Genomic DNA, 18,278 nt, shown 5'->3' with positions numbered 1-18,278 from the left:
TAGCACAGTCAGCACAACACCTGCCATTTCTGCACACGTAGCACAGTCAGCACAACACCTGCCATTTCTGCACATGTAGCACAGTCAGCACAACACCTGCCATTTTCTGCACTGCACAGTCAGCACAACACCTGTCTTTCCTGCACACGTAGCACAGTCAGCACAACACCTGCCATTTCTGCACACGTAGCACAGTCAGCACAACACCTGTCATTTCTGCACAACACCTGTCTTTCCTGCACACGTAGTACAGTCAGCACAACACCTGCCATTTCTGCACATGTAGCACAGTCAGCACAACACCTGCCATTTCTGCACATGTAGTACAGTCAGCACAACACCTGTCATTTCTGCACATGTAGTACAGTCAGCATAACACCTGTCTTTCCTGCACACGTAGCACAGTCAGCACAACACCTGTCATTTCTGCACAACACCTGTCTTTCCTGCACACGTAGCACAGTCAGCACAACACCTGCCATTTCTGCACACGTAGCACAGTCAGCACAACACCTGCCATTTCTGCACACGTAGCACAGTCAGCACAACACCTGCCATTTCTGCACACGTAGTACAGTCAGCACAACACCTGCCTTTCCTGCACACGTAGCACAGTCAGCACAACACCTGCCATTTCTGCACACGTAGTACAGTCAGCACAACACCTGCCATTTCTGCACACGTAGCACAGTCAGCACAACACCTGCCATTTCTGCACACGTAGTACAGTCAGCATAACACCTGCCTTTCCTGCACACGTAGCACAGTCAGCACAACACCTGTCATTTCTGCACAACACCTGTCTTTCCTGCACACGTAGCACAGTCAGCACAACACCTGCCATTTCTGCACACGTAGCACAGTCAGCACAACACCTGCCATTTCTGCACACGTAGCACAGTCAGCACAACACCTGCCATTTCTGCACACGTAGTACAGTCAGCACAACACCTGCCTTTCCTGCACACGTAGCACAGTCAGCACAACACCTGCCATTTCTGCACACGTAGTACAGTCAGCACAACACCTGCCATTTCAGCACACGTAGCACAGTCAGCACAACACCTGCCATTTCTGCACACGTAGTACAGTCAGCACAACACCTGCCTTTCCTGCACACGTAGCACAGTCAGCACAACACCTGCCATTTCTGCACACGTAGCACAGTCAGCACAACACCTGCCATTTCTGCACACGTAGCACAGTCAGCACAACACCTGCCATTTCTGCACACGTAGCACAGTCAGCACAACACCTGCCATTTCTGCACACGTAGCACACAGCACAACCTGTCTTTCCTGCACACGTAGCACAGTCAGCACAACACCTGCCATTTCTGCACACGTAGCACAGTCAGCACAACACCTGTCATTTCTGCACAACACCTGTCTTTCCTGCACACGTAGCACAGTCAGCACAACACCTGCCATTTCTGCACACGTAGCACAGTCAGCACAACACCTGCCATTTCTGCACACGTAGCACAGTCAGCACAACACCTGCCATTTCTGCACACGTAGCAGTCAGCACAACACCTGCCATTTCTGCACACGTAGCACAGTCAGCACAACACCTGCCATTTCTGCACACGTAGCACAGTCAGCACAACACCTGCCATTTCTGCACACGTAGTACAGTCAGCACAACACCTGCCTTTCCTGCACACGTAGCACAGTCAGCACAACACCTGCCATTTCTGCACACGTAGCACAGTCAGCACAACACCTGCCATTTCTGCACACGTAGCACAGTCAGCACAACACCTGTCATTTCTGCACAACACCTGTCTTTCCTGCACACGTAGCACAGTCAGCACAACACCTGCCATTTCTGCACACGTAGCACAGTCAGCACAACACCTGCCATTTCTGCACACGTAGCACAGTCAGCACAACACCTGCCATTTCTGCACACGTAGCACAGTCAGCACAACACCTGCCATTTCTGCACAACACCTGTCTTTCCTGCACACGTAGCACAGTCAGCACAACACCTGCCATTTCTGCACACGTAGCACAGTCAGCACAACACCTGCCATTTCTGCACACGTAGCACAGTCAGCACAACACCTGCCATTTCTGCACACGTAGTACAGTCAGCACAACACCTGCCATTTCCTGCACACGTAGCACAGTCAGCACAACACCTGCCATTTCTGCACACGTAGTACAGTCAGCACAACACCTGCCATTTCTGCACACGTAGCACAGTCAGCACAACACCTGCCATTTCTGCACACGTAGCACAGTCAGCACAACACCTGCCATTTCTGCACACGTAGCACAGTCAGCACAACACCTGCCATTTCTGCACATGTAGTACAGTCAGCACAACACCTGCCTTTCCTGCACACGTAGCACAGTCAGCACAACACCTGCCATTTCTGCACACGTAGTACAGTCAGCACAACACCTGCCATTTCTGCACACGTAGCACAGTCAGCACAACACCTGCCATTTCTGCACACGTAGTACAGTCAGCATAACACCTGCCATTTCTGCACATGTAGCACAGTCAGCATAACACCTGTCATTTCTGCACACGTAGCACAGTCAGCACAACACCTGCCTTTCCTGCACACGTAGCACAGTCAGCACAACACCTGTCATTTCTGCACACGTAGTACAGTCAGCACAACACCTGCCATTTCTGCACACGTAGCACAGTCAGCACAACACCTGCCATTTCTGCACACGTAGCACAGTCAGCACAACACCTGCCTTTCCTGCACACGTAGTACAGTCAGCACAACACCTGTCATTTCTGCACACGTAGTACAGTCAGCACAACACCTGCCTTTCCTGCACATGTAGCACAGTCAGCATAACACCTGCCATTTCTGCACATGTAGTACAGTCAGCACAACACCTGCCATTTCTGCACATGTAGTACAGTCAGCACAACACCTGTCATTTCTGCACATGTAGTACAGTCAGCACAACACCTGTCTTTCCTGCACACGTAGCACAGTCAGCACAACACCTGTCATTTCTGCACAACACCTGTCTTTCCTGCACACGTAGCACAGTCAGCACAACACCTGCCATTTCTGCACACGTAGCACAGTCAGCACAACACCTGCCATTTCTGCACACGTAGCACAGTCAGCACAACACCTGCCATTTCTGCACACGTAGTACAGTCAGCACAACACCTGCCATTTCTGCACACGTAGTACAGTCAGCACAACACCTGCCATTTCTGCACACGTAGCACAGTCAGCACAACACCTGCCTTTCCTGCACACGTAGTACAGTCAGCACAACACCTGCCATTTCTGCACACGTAGCACAGTCAGCACAACACCTGCCATTTCTGCACACGTAGCACAGTCAGCACAACACCTGCCATTTCTGCACACGTAGTACAGTCTTCACAACACCTGCCTTTCCTGCACACGTAGCACAGTCAGCACAACACCTGCCATTTCTGCACACGTAGCACAGTCAGCACAACACCTGCCATTTCTGCACACGTAGCACAGTCAGCACAACACCTGCCATTTCTGCACACGTAGCACAGTCAGCACAACACCTGCCATTTCTGCACACGTAGCACAGTCAGCACAACACCTGTCTTTCCTGCACACGTAGCACAGTCAGCACAACACCTGCCATTTCTGCACACGTAGCACAGTCAGCACAACACCTGCCATTTCTGCACACGTAGCACAGTCAGCACAACACCTGTCTTTCCTGCACACGTAGCACAGTCAGCACAACACCTGCCTTTCCTGCACACGTAGCACAGTCAGCACAACACCTGCCTTTCCTGCACACGTAGCACAGTCAGCACAACACCTGCCATTTCTGCACATGTAGCACAGTCAGCATAACACCTGCCATTTCTGCACACGTAGTACAGTCAGCACAACACCTGCCATTTCTGCACACGTAGTACAGTCAGCACAACACCTGCCATTTCTGCACACGTAGCACAGTCAGCACAACACCTGCCTTTCCTGCACACGTAGTACAGTCAGCACAACACCTGCCATTTCTGCACACGTAGCACAGTCAGCACAACACCTGCCATTTCTGCACACGTAGCACAGTCAGCACAACACCTGCCATTTCTGCACACGTAGTACAGTCAGCACAACACCTGCCTTTCCTGCACACGTAGCACAGTCAGCACAACACCTGCCATTTCTGCACACGTAGCACAGTCAGCACAACACCTGCCATTTCTGCACACGTAGCACAGTCAGCACAACACCTGCCATTTCTGCACACGTAGCACAGTCAGCACAACACCTGCCATTTCTGCACACGTAGCACAGTCAGCACAACACCTGTCTTTCCTGCACACGTAGCACAGTCAGCACAACACCTGCCATTTCTGCACACGTAGCACAGTCAGCACAACACCTGTCATTTCTGCACAACACCTGTCTTTCCTGCACACGTAGCACAGTCAGCACAACACCTGCCATTTCTGCACACGTAGCACAGTCAGCACAACACCTGCCATTTCTGCACACGTAGCACAGTCAGCACAACACCTGCCATTTCTGCACACGTAGCAGTCAGCACAACACCTGCCATTTCTGCACACGTAGCACAGTCAGCACAACACCTGCCATTTCTGCACACGTAGCACAGTCAGCACAACACCTGCCATTTCTGCACACGTAGTACAGTCAGCACAACACCTGCCTTTCCTGCACACGTAGCACAGTCAGCACAACACCTGCCATTTCTGCACACGTAGCACAGTCAGCACAACACCTGCCATTTCTGCACACGTAGCACAGTCAGCACAACACCTGTCATTTCTGCACAACACCTGTCTTTCCTGCACACGTAGCACAGTCAGCACAACACCTGCCATTTCTGCACACGTAGCACAGTCAGCACAACACCTGCCATTTCTGCACACGTAGCACAGTCAGCACAACACCTGCCATTTCTGCACACGTAGCACAGTCAGCACAACACCTGCCATTTCTGCACAACACCTGTCTTTCCTGCACACGTAGCACAGTCAGCACAACACCTGCCATTTCTGCACACGTAGCACAGTCAGCACAACACCTGCCATTTCTGCACACGTAGCACAGTCAGCACAACACCTGCCATTTCTGCACACGTAGTACAGTCAGCACAACACCTGCCTTTCCTGCACACGTAGCACAGTCAGCACAACACCTGCCATTTCTGCACACGTAGCACAGTCAGCACAACACCTGCCATTTCTGCACACGTAGCACAGTCAGCACAACACCTGCCATTTCTGCACACGTAGCACAGTCAGCACAACACCTGCCATTTCTGCACACGTAGCACAGTCAGCACAACACCTGCCATTTCTGCACACGTAGTACAGTCAGCACAACACCTGCCTTTCCTGCACACGTAGCACAGTCAGCACAACACCTGCCATTTCTGCACACGTAGTACAGTCAGCACAACACCTGCCATTTCTGCACACGTAGCACAGTCAGCACAACACCTGCCATTTCTGCACACGTAGTACAGTCAGCATAACACCTGCCATTTCTGCACATGTAGCACAGTCAGCATAACACCTGTCATTTCTGCACACGTAGCACAGTCAGCACAACACCTGCCTTTCCTGCACACGTAGCACAGTCAGCACAACACCTGTCATTTCTGCACACGTAGTACAGTCAGCACAACACCTGCCATTTCTGCACACGTAGCACAGTCAGCACAACACCTGCCATTTCTGCACACGTAGCACAGTCAGCACAACACCTGCCTTTCCTGCACACGTAGTACAGTCAGCACAACACCTGTCATTTCTGCACACGTAGTACAGTCAGCACAACACCTGCCTTTCCTGCACATGTAGCACAGTCAGCATAACACCTGCCATTTCTGCACATGTAGCACAGTCAGCACAACACCTGCCATTTCTGCACATGTAGTACAGTCAGCACAACACCTGTCATTTCTGTACATGTAGTACAGTTAGCATAACACCTGTCTTTCCTGCACACGTAGTACAGTCAGCACAACACCTGTCATTTCTGCACATGTAGTACAGTCAGCACAACACCTGTCATTTCTGCACACGTAGCACAGTCAGCACAACACCTGTCATTTCTGCACAACACCTGTCTTTCCTGCACACGTAGCACAGTCAGCACAACACCTGCCATTTCTGCACACGTAGCACAGTCAGCACAACACCTGCCATTTCTGCACACGTAGCACAGTCAGCACAACACCTGCCATTTCTGCACACGTAGTACAGTCAGCACAACACCTGCCTTTCCTGCACACGTAGCACAGTCAGCACAACACCTGCCATTTCTGCACACGTAGTACAGTCAGCACAACACCTGCCATTTCTGCACACGTAGCACAGTCAGCACAACACCTGCCATTTCTGCACACGTAGCACAGTCAGCACAACACCTGCCATTTCTGCACACGTAGCACAGTCAGCACAACACCTGCCATTTCTGCACACGTAGCACAGTCAGCACAACACCTGTCATTTCTGCACAACACCTGTCTTTCCTGCACACGTAGTACAGTCAGCACAACACCTGCCATTTCTGCACACGTAGTACAGTCAGCACAACACCTGCCATTTCTGCACACGTAGCACAGTCAGCACAACACCTGCCATTTCTGCACACGTAGCACAGTCAGCACAACACCTGCCATTTCTGCACACGTAGCACAGTCAGCACAACACCTGCCATTTCTGCACACGTAGCACAGTCAGCACAACACCTGCCATTTCTGCACACGTAGCACAGTCAGCACAACACCTGCCATTTCTGCACATGTAGCACAGTCAGCACAACACCTGCCATTTCTGCACACGTAGCACAGTCAGCACAACACCTGTCTTTCCTGCACACGTAGTACAGTCAGCACAACACCTGCCATTTCTGCACACGTAGCACAGTCAGCACAACACCTGTCATTTCTGCACAACACCTGTCTTTCCTGCACACGTAGTACAGTCAGCACAACACCTGCCATTTCTGCACATGTAGTACAGTCAGCACAACACCTGCCATTTCTGCACATGTAGTACAGTCAGCACAACACCTGTCATTTCTGCACATGTAGTACAGTCAGCATAACACCTGTCTTTCCTGCACACGTAGCACAGTCAGCACAACACCTGTCATTTCTGCACAACACCTGTCTTTCCTGCACACGTAGCACAGTCAGCACAACACCTGCCATTTCTGCACACGTAGCACAGTCAGCACAACACCTGCCATTTCTGCACACGTAGCACAGTCAGCACAACACCTGCCATTTCTGCACACGTAGTACAGTCAGCACAACACCTGCCTTTCCTGCACACGTAGCACAGTCAGCACAACACCTGCCATTTCTGCACACGTAGTACAGTCAGCACAACACCTGCCATTTCTGCACACGTAGCACAGTCAGCACAACACCTGCCATTTCTGCACACGTAGCACAGTCAGCACAACACCTGCCATTTCTGCACACGTAGCACAGTCAGCACAACACCTGCCATTTCTGCACACGTAGCACAGTCAGCACAACACCTGTCATTTCTGCACAACACCTGTCTTTCCTGCACACGTAGTACAGTCAGCACAACACCTGCCATTTCTGCACACGTAGTACAGTCAGCACAACACCTGCCATTTCTGCACACGTAGCACAGTCAGCACAACACCTGCCATTTCTGCACACGTAGCACAGTCAGCACAACACCTGCCATTTCTGCACACGTAGCACAGTCAGCACAACACCTGCCATTTCTGCACACGTAGCACAGTCAGCACAACACCTGCCATTTCTGCACACGTAGCACAGTCAGCACAACACCTGCCATTTCTGCACACGTAGCACAGTCAGCACAACACCTGCCATTTCTGCACACGTAGCACAGTCAGCACAACACCTGCCATTTCCTGCACACGTAGTACAGTCAGCACAACACCTGCCATTTCTGCACACGTAGCACAGTCAGCACAACACCTGTCATTTCTGCACAACACCTGTCTTTCCTGCACACGTAGTACAGTCAGCACAACACCTGCCATTTCTGCACACGTAGCACAGTCAGCACAACACCTGTCATTTCTGCACAACACCTGTCTTTCCTGCACACGTAGTACAGTCAGCACAACACCTGCCATTTCTGCACACGTAGTACAGTCAGCACAACACCTGCCATTTCTGCACACGTAGCACAGTCAGCACAACACCTGCCATTTCTGCACACGTAGCACAGTCAGCACAACACCTGCCATTTCTGCACACGTAGCACAGTCAGCACAACACCTGCCATTTCTGCACACGTAGCACAGTCAGCACAACACCTGCCATTTCTGCACACGTAGCACAGTCAGCACAACACCTGCCATTTCTGCACACGTAGCACAGTCAGCACAACACCTGCCATTTCTGCACACGTAGTACAGTCAGCACAACACCTGCCATTTCTGCACACGTAGCACAGTCAGCACAACACCTTCCATTTCTGCACACGTAGTACAGTCAGCATAACACCTGCCATTTCTGCACATGTAGCACAGTCAGCATAACACCTGCCATTTCTGCACACGTAGTACAGTCAGCACAACACCTGCCATTTCTGCACACGTAGCACAGTCAGCACAACACCTGCCTTTCCTGCACACGTAGTACAGTCAGCACAACACCTGTCATTTCTGCACACGTAGTACAGTCAGCACAACACCTGCCTTTCCTGCACATGTAGCACAGTCAGCATAACACCTGCCATTTCTGCACATGTAGTACAGTCAGCACAACACCTGCCTTTCCTGCACATGTAGTACAGTCAGCATAACACCTGTCATTTCTGCACATGTAGCACAGTCAGCACAACACCTGCCATTTCTGCACACGTAGCACAGTCAGCATAACACCTGCCTTTCCTGCACACGTAGCACAGTCAGCACAACACCTGCCATTTCTGCACACGTAGTACAGTCAGCACAACACCTGTCATTTCTGCACACGTAGTACAGTCAGCACAACACCTGTCATTTCTGCACAACACCTGTCTTTCCTGCACACGTAGTACAGTCAGCACAACACCTGTCATTTCTGCAACACCTGTCTTTCCTGCACACGTAGCACAGTCAGCACAACACCTGCCATTTCTGCACACGTAGCACAGTCAGCACAACACCTGCCATTTCTGCACACGTAGTACAGTCAGCACAACACCTGCCTTTCCTGCACACGTAGCACAGTCAGCACAACACCTGCCATTTCTGCACACGTAGTACAGTCAGCACAACACCTGCCATTTCTGCACACGTAGCACAGTCAGCACAACACCTGCCATTTCTGCACACGTAGCACAGTCAGCACAACACCTGCCATTTCTGCACACGTAGCACAGTCAGCACAACACCTGCCATTTCTGCACACGTAGCACAGTCAGCACAACACCTGTCATTTCTGCACAACACCTGTCTTTCCTGCACACGTAGCACAGTCAGCACAACACCTGCCATTTCTGCACACGTAGCACAGTCAGCACAACACCTGCCATTTCTGCACACGTAGCACAGTCAGCACAACACCTGCCATTTCTGCACACGTAGCACAGTCAGCACAACACCTGCCATTTCTGCACCTGTCTTTCCTGCACACGTAGCACAGTCAGCACAACACCTGCCATTTCTGCACACGTAGCACAGTCAGCACAACAGTCATTTCTGCACAACACCTGTCTTTCCTGCACACGTAGCACAGTCAGCACAACACCTGTCATTTCTGCACACGTAGCACAGTCAGCATAACACCTGTCTTTCCTGCACATGTAGCACAGTCAGCACAACACCTGTCATTTCTGCACACGTAGCACAGTCAGCATAACACCTGTCTTTCCTGCACATGTAGCACAGTCAGCACAACACCTGTCATTTCTGCACACGTAGCACAGTCAGCATAACACCTGTCTTTCCTGCACACGTAGCACAGTCAGCACAACACCTGTCATTTCTGCACAACACCTGTCTTTCCTGCACACGTAGCACAGTCAGCACAACACCTGTCATTTCTGCACACGTAGTACAGTCAGCACAACACCTGTCTTTCCTGCACACGTAGCACAGTCAGCACAACACCTGCCATTTCTGCACACGTAGCACAGTCAGCACAACACCTGCCTTTCCTGCACACGTAGCACAGTCAGCATAACACCTGTCTTTCCTGCACACGTAGCACAGTCAGCACAACACCTGCCATTTCTGCACACGTAGCACAGTCAGCATAACACCTGCCTTTCCTGCACACGTAGCACAGTCAGCACAACACCTGCCTTTCCTGCACACGTAGTACAGTCAGCACAACACCTGTCATTTCTGCACAACACCTGTCTTTCCTGCACACGTAGCACAGTCAGCACAACACCTGCCATTTCTGCACACGTAGCACAGTCAGCACAACACCTGCCATTTCTGCACACGTAGCACAGTCAGCACAACACCTGCCATTTCTGCACACGTAGTACAGTCAGCACAACACCTGCCTTTCCTGCACACGTAGCACAGTCAGCACAACACCTGCCATTTCTGCACACGTAGTACAGTCAGCACAACACCTGCCATTTCTGCACACGTAGCACAGTCAGCACAACACCTGCCATTTCTGCACACGTAGCACAGTCAGCACAACACCTGCTATTTCTGCACACGTAGTACAGTCAGCACAACACCTGCCTTTCCTGCACATGTAGCACAGTCAGCATAACACCTGCCATTTCTGCACATGTAGTACAGTCAGCACAACACCTGCCTTTCCTGCACATGTAGTACAGTCAGCATAACACCTGTCATTTCTGCACATGTAGCACAGTCAGCACAACACCTGCCATTTCTGCACACGTAGCACAGTCAGCAAAACACCTGCCTTTCCTGCACACGTAGCACAGTCAGCACAACACCTGCCTTTCCTGCACACGTAGTACAGTCAGCACAACACCTGTCATTTCTGCACACGTAGTACAGTCAGCACAACACCTGTCATTTCTGCACAACACCTGTCTTTCCTGCACACGTAGTACAGTCAGCACAACACCTGTCATTTCTGCACAACACCTGTCTTTCCTGCACACGTAGCACAGTCAGCACAACACCTGCCATTTCTGCACACGTAGCACAGTCAGCACAACACCTGCCATTTCTGCACACGTAGTACAGTCAGCACAACACCTGCCTTTCCTGCACACGTAGCACAGTCAGCACAACACCTGCCATTTCTGCACACGTAGTACAGTCAGCACAACACCTGCCATTTCTGCACACGTAGCACAGTCAGCACAACACCTGCCATTTCTGCACACGTAGCACAGTCAGCACAACACCTGCCATTTCTGCACACGTAGCACAGTCAGCACAACACCTGCCATTTCTGCACACGTAGCACAGTCAGCACAACACCTGTCATTTCTGCACAACACCTGTCTTTCCTGCACACGTAGCACAGTCAGCACAACACCTGCCATTTCTGCACACGTAGCACAGTCAGCACAACACCTGCCATTTCTGCACACGTAGCACAGTCAGCACAACACCTGCCATTTCTGCACACGTAGCACAGTCAGCACAACACCTGCCATTTCTGCACAACACCTGTCTTTCCTGCACACGTAGCACAGTCAGCACAACACCTGCCATTTCTGCACACGTAGCACAGTCAGCAGAACACCTGTCATTTCTGCACAACACCTGTCTTTCCTGCACACGTAGCACAGTCAGCACAACACCTGTCATTTCTGCACACGTAGCACAGTCAGCATAACACCGGTCTTTCCTGCACATGTAGCACAGTCAGCACAACACCTGTCATTTCTGCACACGTAGCACAGTCAGCATAACACCTGTCTTTCCTGCACATGTAGCACAGTCAGCACAACACCTGTCATTTCTGCACACGTAGCACAGTCAGCATAACACCTGTCTTTCCTGCACACGTAGCACAGTCAGCACAACACCTGTCATTTCTGCACAACACCTGTCTTTCCTGCACACGTAGCACAGTCAGCACAACACCTGTCATTTCTGCACACGTAGTACAGTCAGCACAACACCTGTCTTTCCTGCACACGTAGCACAGTCAGCACAACACCTGCCATTTCTGCACACGTAGCACAGTCAGCACAACACCTGCCTTTCCTGCACACGTAGCACAGTCAGCATAACACCTGTCTTTCCTGCACACGTAGCACAGTCAGCACAACACCTGCCATTTCTGCACACGTAGCACAGTCAGCATAACACCTGCCATTTCTGCACACGTAGCACAGTCAGCACAACACCTGCCATTTCTGCACACGTAGTACAGTCAGCACAACACCTGCCTTTCCTGCACACGTAGCACAGTCAGCACAACACCTGCCATTTCTGCACACGTAGTACAGTCAGCACAACACCTGCCATTTCTGCACACGTAGCACAGTCAGCACAACACCTGCCATTTCTGCACACGTAGCACAGTCAGCACAACACCTGCCATTTCTGCACACGTAGTACAGTCAGCATAACACCTGCCATTTCTGCACACGTAGCACAGTCAGCACAACACCTGCCATTTCTGCACATGTAGCACAGTCAGCACAACACCTGCCTTTCCTGCACACGTAGCACAGTCAGCACAACACCTGCCTTTCCTGCACACGTAGCACAGTCAGCACAACACCTGTCATTTCTGCACACGTAGTACAGTCAGCACAACACCTGTAATTGTGTCATTACACCAGATAAAAAGATAACATCCTATAATTGATGTGTGCTTATGTGCATTCTGTATGTGTTAATGTATGAACATGTACTATGTGTGTGTGTGTGTGTGTGTGTGTGTGTGAGGCAGGATTGATGCAGAGAGAGAGAGAGAGAGAGAGAGAGAGAGAGAGAGAGAGAGAGAGAGAGAGAGAGAGAGAGAGAGACTATACACACTGCCCTTCCCTTCTCTGCAGAAAGTTCCATGGATCACTGGTATCAGACAGGCCACAGATCATATGAACACAAACACACCTGCTCACACACACAAGGGATCAAACATAAGCACATAATATCCTGCAGGCATATGATTAGGAACACTGTTTATCACATGTGCAAATTACAGTAGCTACACAACAATTAATTTCCCTTGGCCTCAACTCCCAGTGCGGGAAATAGGAGTGTGTGTGTGTGTGTGTGTGTGTGTGTGTGTACATGTGTGTGTACGTGTGCAAGACAAGTGTGGCTCAGCTACCATCAGAAAACTAATCAACAGTGAAAAGCTGCATGGGCAAGAGGAGGGTGAGGAAGAGAGGAGTTAGGGACAGGAGGGTGAGAGATAATAGCAGCACTGAGGAATTAGAATCTTCCTCGCAGCATAAGGGGGCATGAGCAGAACACTGAAGGGAATCTAATGAGATTACATTAAGAACACATGAACAAATTCCACCTCCACAATGCATTTGGTAATGTCATTTATAGGGAGAGTCCTCAGTTGTTTAACTGTTGGAATATCACAGATAGTTCTGACCGTCCTTTTTAGTAGTGGACCGTACTAGGGAATTGTGCAATGTCCAATTGTTTAGCATGAATGGATGTAGCCCAACGGGACCTACCACTCAACTCAATTCATCTGTAATTGTGTAGTGACTGACATTAATCACCCTCACAATGCCTGGCACAGGTAGACTGGGCATTGTTCTGGGCCCACCTGGCACCACCACCCAATAACTCACCCTGGAGATTCACCTGGCGCTGTACCCAACGCTCCTATGATCTGTTCCTACTGCTCCAGCCAAGGTGCCAGTGTGTCATACACCCCGTGCAGCTTCCTAGTACTGGTCAGGATGTGGTAGTAGTTTGATAGGTGTGGGAGATGAAAGAGGAGGGGGCCTGAGACTGAGGAGGCTGGTCTGTTAGCTCCACTGGTGTTGACAATAAGGATTCATTTGGGTCATGTTAAATTCAGCATTTTCAGCAACCGAAGACTCATGCAGTGCCTGCTGTGCTAGAAGCTTCTCAAAGCCATTCCACAAACAGACAGCAACAGGAAGCAGAGAGCCTGTCTGAGGAAGTGGGTGTTCGTTAACTGCTATAAAAACATGCTAAAAGAATAAGAGCTTTCAAGTGAACACGCAGAGGTCAAGACTGACTCATTACGTTGCTTAGTTAAACGTTTCACAATCCCTCTTTTAAACCTCAGTGAGTTGTACTGTATGTTGCCAATCAACAACTGCTATGACCAGTGGGATAAACCTGATTTCATTTGACACATTCAAGCCTGATGTTTTGACCCTTTGTATCTTGATGATTCAATAGGGATTCAATAGCTGTGGCTCACAGTAGTGATGGGTCGTTCATGTGGCTCTTTGATTTGCATACTGTTACTAACGCGTTTTCAGCTCCAGACATGGACTATTTGATGAAGATGGTAATTCCTCAGTCCAGGAACAATAGAGTGAGGAGAGAGCCTCATTCTGGTCCACACCTTTTTCAGTGTGTAAATGTCACAATCTAACGTAATGGGAGACAATGTTTTAGGCTTGGAATTAGAGATCAACTTTTTTTTGTGTGGTTTTTACGTGCAATTCTAAGCATTACTGATAGTAGAGCCGAACGGCTCTTTTAGGTGAAGGGAGCCGAAGGATCCGGCTCACCGAAAATACTCGTCACAAGCTAACAGGGACCTGTCTGAAAATGCTGCATCAACACAACTGTTCCACAGCGTTGAACCTAATGGATCTCTATACTGTTGATATGAAGAACGGCTTGTGGGATTGTCTGTGGTTGACATTCACATGTGTGGATGTGCTACAGTCCATGTGCACTGTAGGTGATGGATGGCTCCAATATAAGACCCTGCCTGTAATTAGGGCCCAAATGGCTTTCCAATGACTAATTACTGATGCAGCCCAGACGTTAGACAGCCGCTTATAAATACCCATGCAGGTTGGAAATCTCACAACTGCTGCATTAACGAACCAGAGAAGAGAGGAGGAGGAGAGAGAGAGAGATAAAATGAGAGTAGGAGAGATATAATGTGCCAAAGAACATTACTGTTTCTAATGCCGGTAAGCCTGTCTCCGATGACTGTGATGCACGGTCTCAGTAATGTGCATCAGAGTAGGAGGGTTTCAGGAGGAGAGAGGGAACCTTCTGTCAGGTTGCTGGAGACATTTCCCGATTAGAGGATCAAAAGACTTTCACATACTGTAGGCTTTATGGGCGCCACACTCTCAAGCATGTCATTCACAAAACCACCATCAAATACCTTCAGACTTAAAAAAGGCCCAAACTTAAATTGGAGTCAACCCAGTTTAGTTGCAGAGCTTGTTGGTGTCTGAAAGATGTAAATCAGACCCAGCATGCCAAGCGATAACCTCATTTTCTCAGGCTGTGTTGGCCTGTTTAATGGATGTCTCTGAAAAGTGCGTGATAGGCTAGCGGAGGGGAGAGAACAGAACGGCATGGAGAGTGTTGCACAACAAAACCTGTGTGTAATTAAGCTGCATAATTCATAATCACATGTCTGAGTGGCTTCACTGTAATCAAGCTGTCCTGGCCTATTATCTAATGAGCAACCTCCTCCTGAGACAACACTTCAGCCACAGCTCACTCTCTCTATCTCTCTCTCCCTCCCTACCTCTCTCTTTCCCTCACGTTCTCTCTCTTTCCCTCACGTTCTCTCTCTCTCCCTCATTATCCCTCCCTCCCTCCCTCCCTCCCTCCCTCCCTCCCTCCCTCCCTCCCTCCCTCCCTCCCTCCCTCCCTCCCTCCCTCCCTCCCTCCCCTCCCTCTTATTATCTCTCTCCCTCCCTCTCTCCCTCACATTCTCTCTCTCTCTCCTTTATGACTCTCTCTCCTCCATAACCATGAGCTGTTCTTCCACCGCCCCACTGGGACATAGAGCATCACCGTGTGGTATATAACCCTTTGTATTCTCCATCCCAATGCAGTTGATGAACCATTCGAACAGCAGAACCATCCTTACCACGCCTCTTCAACCTCAGGAGGCTGAAGAAATTCGGCTTGTCACCAAAAGCACTCACAAACTTCTACAGATGCACAATCGAGAGCATCCTGGCGGGCTGTATCACCGCCTGGTATGGCAACTGCACCGCCCTCAACCGTAAGGCTCTCCAGAGGGTAGTGAGGTCTGCACAACGCATCACCGGGGGCAAACTACCTGCCCTCCAGGACACCTACACCACCCGATGCTACAGGAAGGCCATAAAGATCATCAAGGACATCAACCACCCGAGCCACTGCCTGTTCACCCCGCTGCCATCCAGAAGGCGAGGTCAGTACAGGTGCATCAAAGCTGGGACCGAGAGACTGAAAAACAGCTTCTATCTCAAGGCCATCAGACTGTTAAACAGCCACCACTAACATTGAGTGGCTACTGCCAACACACTGTCAATGACACTGACTCTACTCCAGCCACTTTAATCATGGGAATTGATGGGAAATGATGTAAATATATCACTAGCCACTTTAAACAATGCTACCTTATATAATGTTACTTACCCTACATTGTTCATCTCATATGCATACGTTGATACTGTACTCTATATCATCGACTGCATCCTTATGTAATACATGTATCACTAGCCACTTTAACTATGCCACTTGGTTTACATACTTATCTCATATGTATATACTGTACTCGATATCATCTACTGTATCTTGCCTATGCTGCTCTGTACCATCACTCATTCATATATCCTTATGTACATATTCTTTATCCCCTTACACTGTGTATGACAGTAGTTTTTTTTGGAATTGTTAGTTAGATTACTTGCTCGTTATTACTGCATTGTCGGAACTAGAAGCACAAGCATTTCGCTACACTCGCATTAACATCTGCTAACCATGTGTATGTGACAAATAAAATTGGATTTGATTTGATTTGATTTGATTTGAATCCTCAGAGAACACCACTTGATGTTGGTTTCGTTTGATACATGTTGTTATAATTCTCTTCTTTTTTCCTCCCAGTGGCTGACATTCTATTCTTATATCCATCTAAATTCTAGCCATCTAAATTGGTGATAATTAAGTGATATCTCCATGCATATTGAACAGCACATCTCTGTTATAAAATGGAAAATTACTTCATTTGTCTTGTGGGAAGTAGGTTCATAACTTCTCTTACATCAGCTGAGTGCCCTCAGGAAATATAAAGGGAAAGGTAATTAGCATTAGATGCACACATGTTTGGGACAACACCAACAGAGGAAGACTATATTACTGTTCTGTAAAGTTTTGTTTTTTGTTTTTGCACAAGTTTGGATTTAGGGTGAGTGATCGACATTAATGATGCACAGCGCGGAGGAGGACAAGCGTATTTCTTGAGGGAGATCAGGGGAGTGCTATGCTATCAAAAGCTGTGTCAGTCAGAGTCAAGTTCATTGACAGTAGGAAGGTAGGAAACAGAATACCTGACTGTGGTAAATGAAGCCATCTCCTTCAGACAGTAAACTCAGGGAGTCCCAGCACTCAGCGGGAGATTGCTACCCTGCTAATCACATCTTCACACTGCTTGCTCCTATTAAACAACTGAATAACCTTGCTGCTGATTGTGCAACATCAATATACCAGACATCCCTGACAAGTAATACAATCTCTTTACTAATGTTTCACATTGACCACTTGAGTGAAAAAAAATACAAATCGTGACATGACAAATAAGAGTTTTGTAATCGTTTTCTCATCGGCTCTAGCAGAAATGATTTGTATCAATTCATGTCTGCACGCAAACTATTCCCTCAAATATACATGAGGGTGAAAATGAGTGATGTGCAAATCTGGAACTCATTCAAAGGGTTACTCTTCTTGCAGGGTATTTTTTACTTTCTATTGTATTGTCCCCTTACTTTAACAATCTGGTACTGTCGTGTCTCCTCCACCTCTTCCTCAACCCAGAGGAATCTCCTGGTTTGAAGGGAAACTTCTCTCAACAACGTCTCCGTCAACCACCTCTGCAGGAGAACCTCACAGAGCTCTGGCATTTCACTACAGCAATCCTGTCGTCTCTTTTGAGCCTGCTGCTGCCACAAAACTTCTTCAAAGTTTCCCCCAGTTAAACTCTAGTGGAATATATTACTTGGGGTTTGGAAAGGAAGGCTGAGGCATTGCTCTTCGTTTTACCCAGCACTGTGAGGAGGAGTGTTTTACAGTCAGAACCTCAATCATGGCTGCCTCCCAGCTTTCTCTGTCTCTCTCTCTCTCTCTGAGAAAAACCTCTCTTCAGAAAAGGCTTCCGGTATGGTGCATTCATAACTCTGTCTACCAATACAATTCACTGTCATCTCTTTAATCACTTTCTCAC

This window comes from Oncorhynchus tshawytscha, linkage group LG27 (assembly GCF_018296145.1).
Source record: "Oncorhynchus tshawytscha isolate Ot180627B linkage group LG27, Otsh_v2.0, whole genome shotgun sequence".
NCBI classification, from domain to species: Eukaryota; Metazoa; Chordata; class Actinopteri; order Salmoniformes; family Salmonidae; genus Oncorhynchus; species Oncorhynchus tshawytscha.
This window is presented reverse-complemented; position numbering follows the sequence as displayed.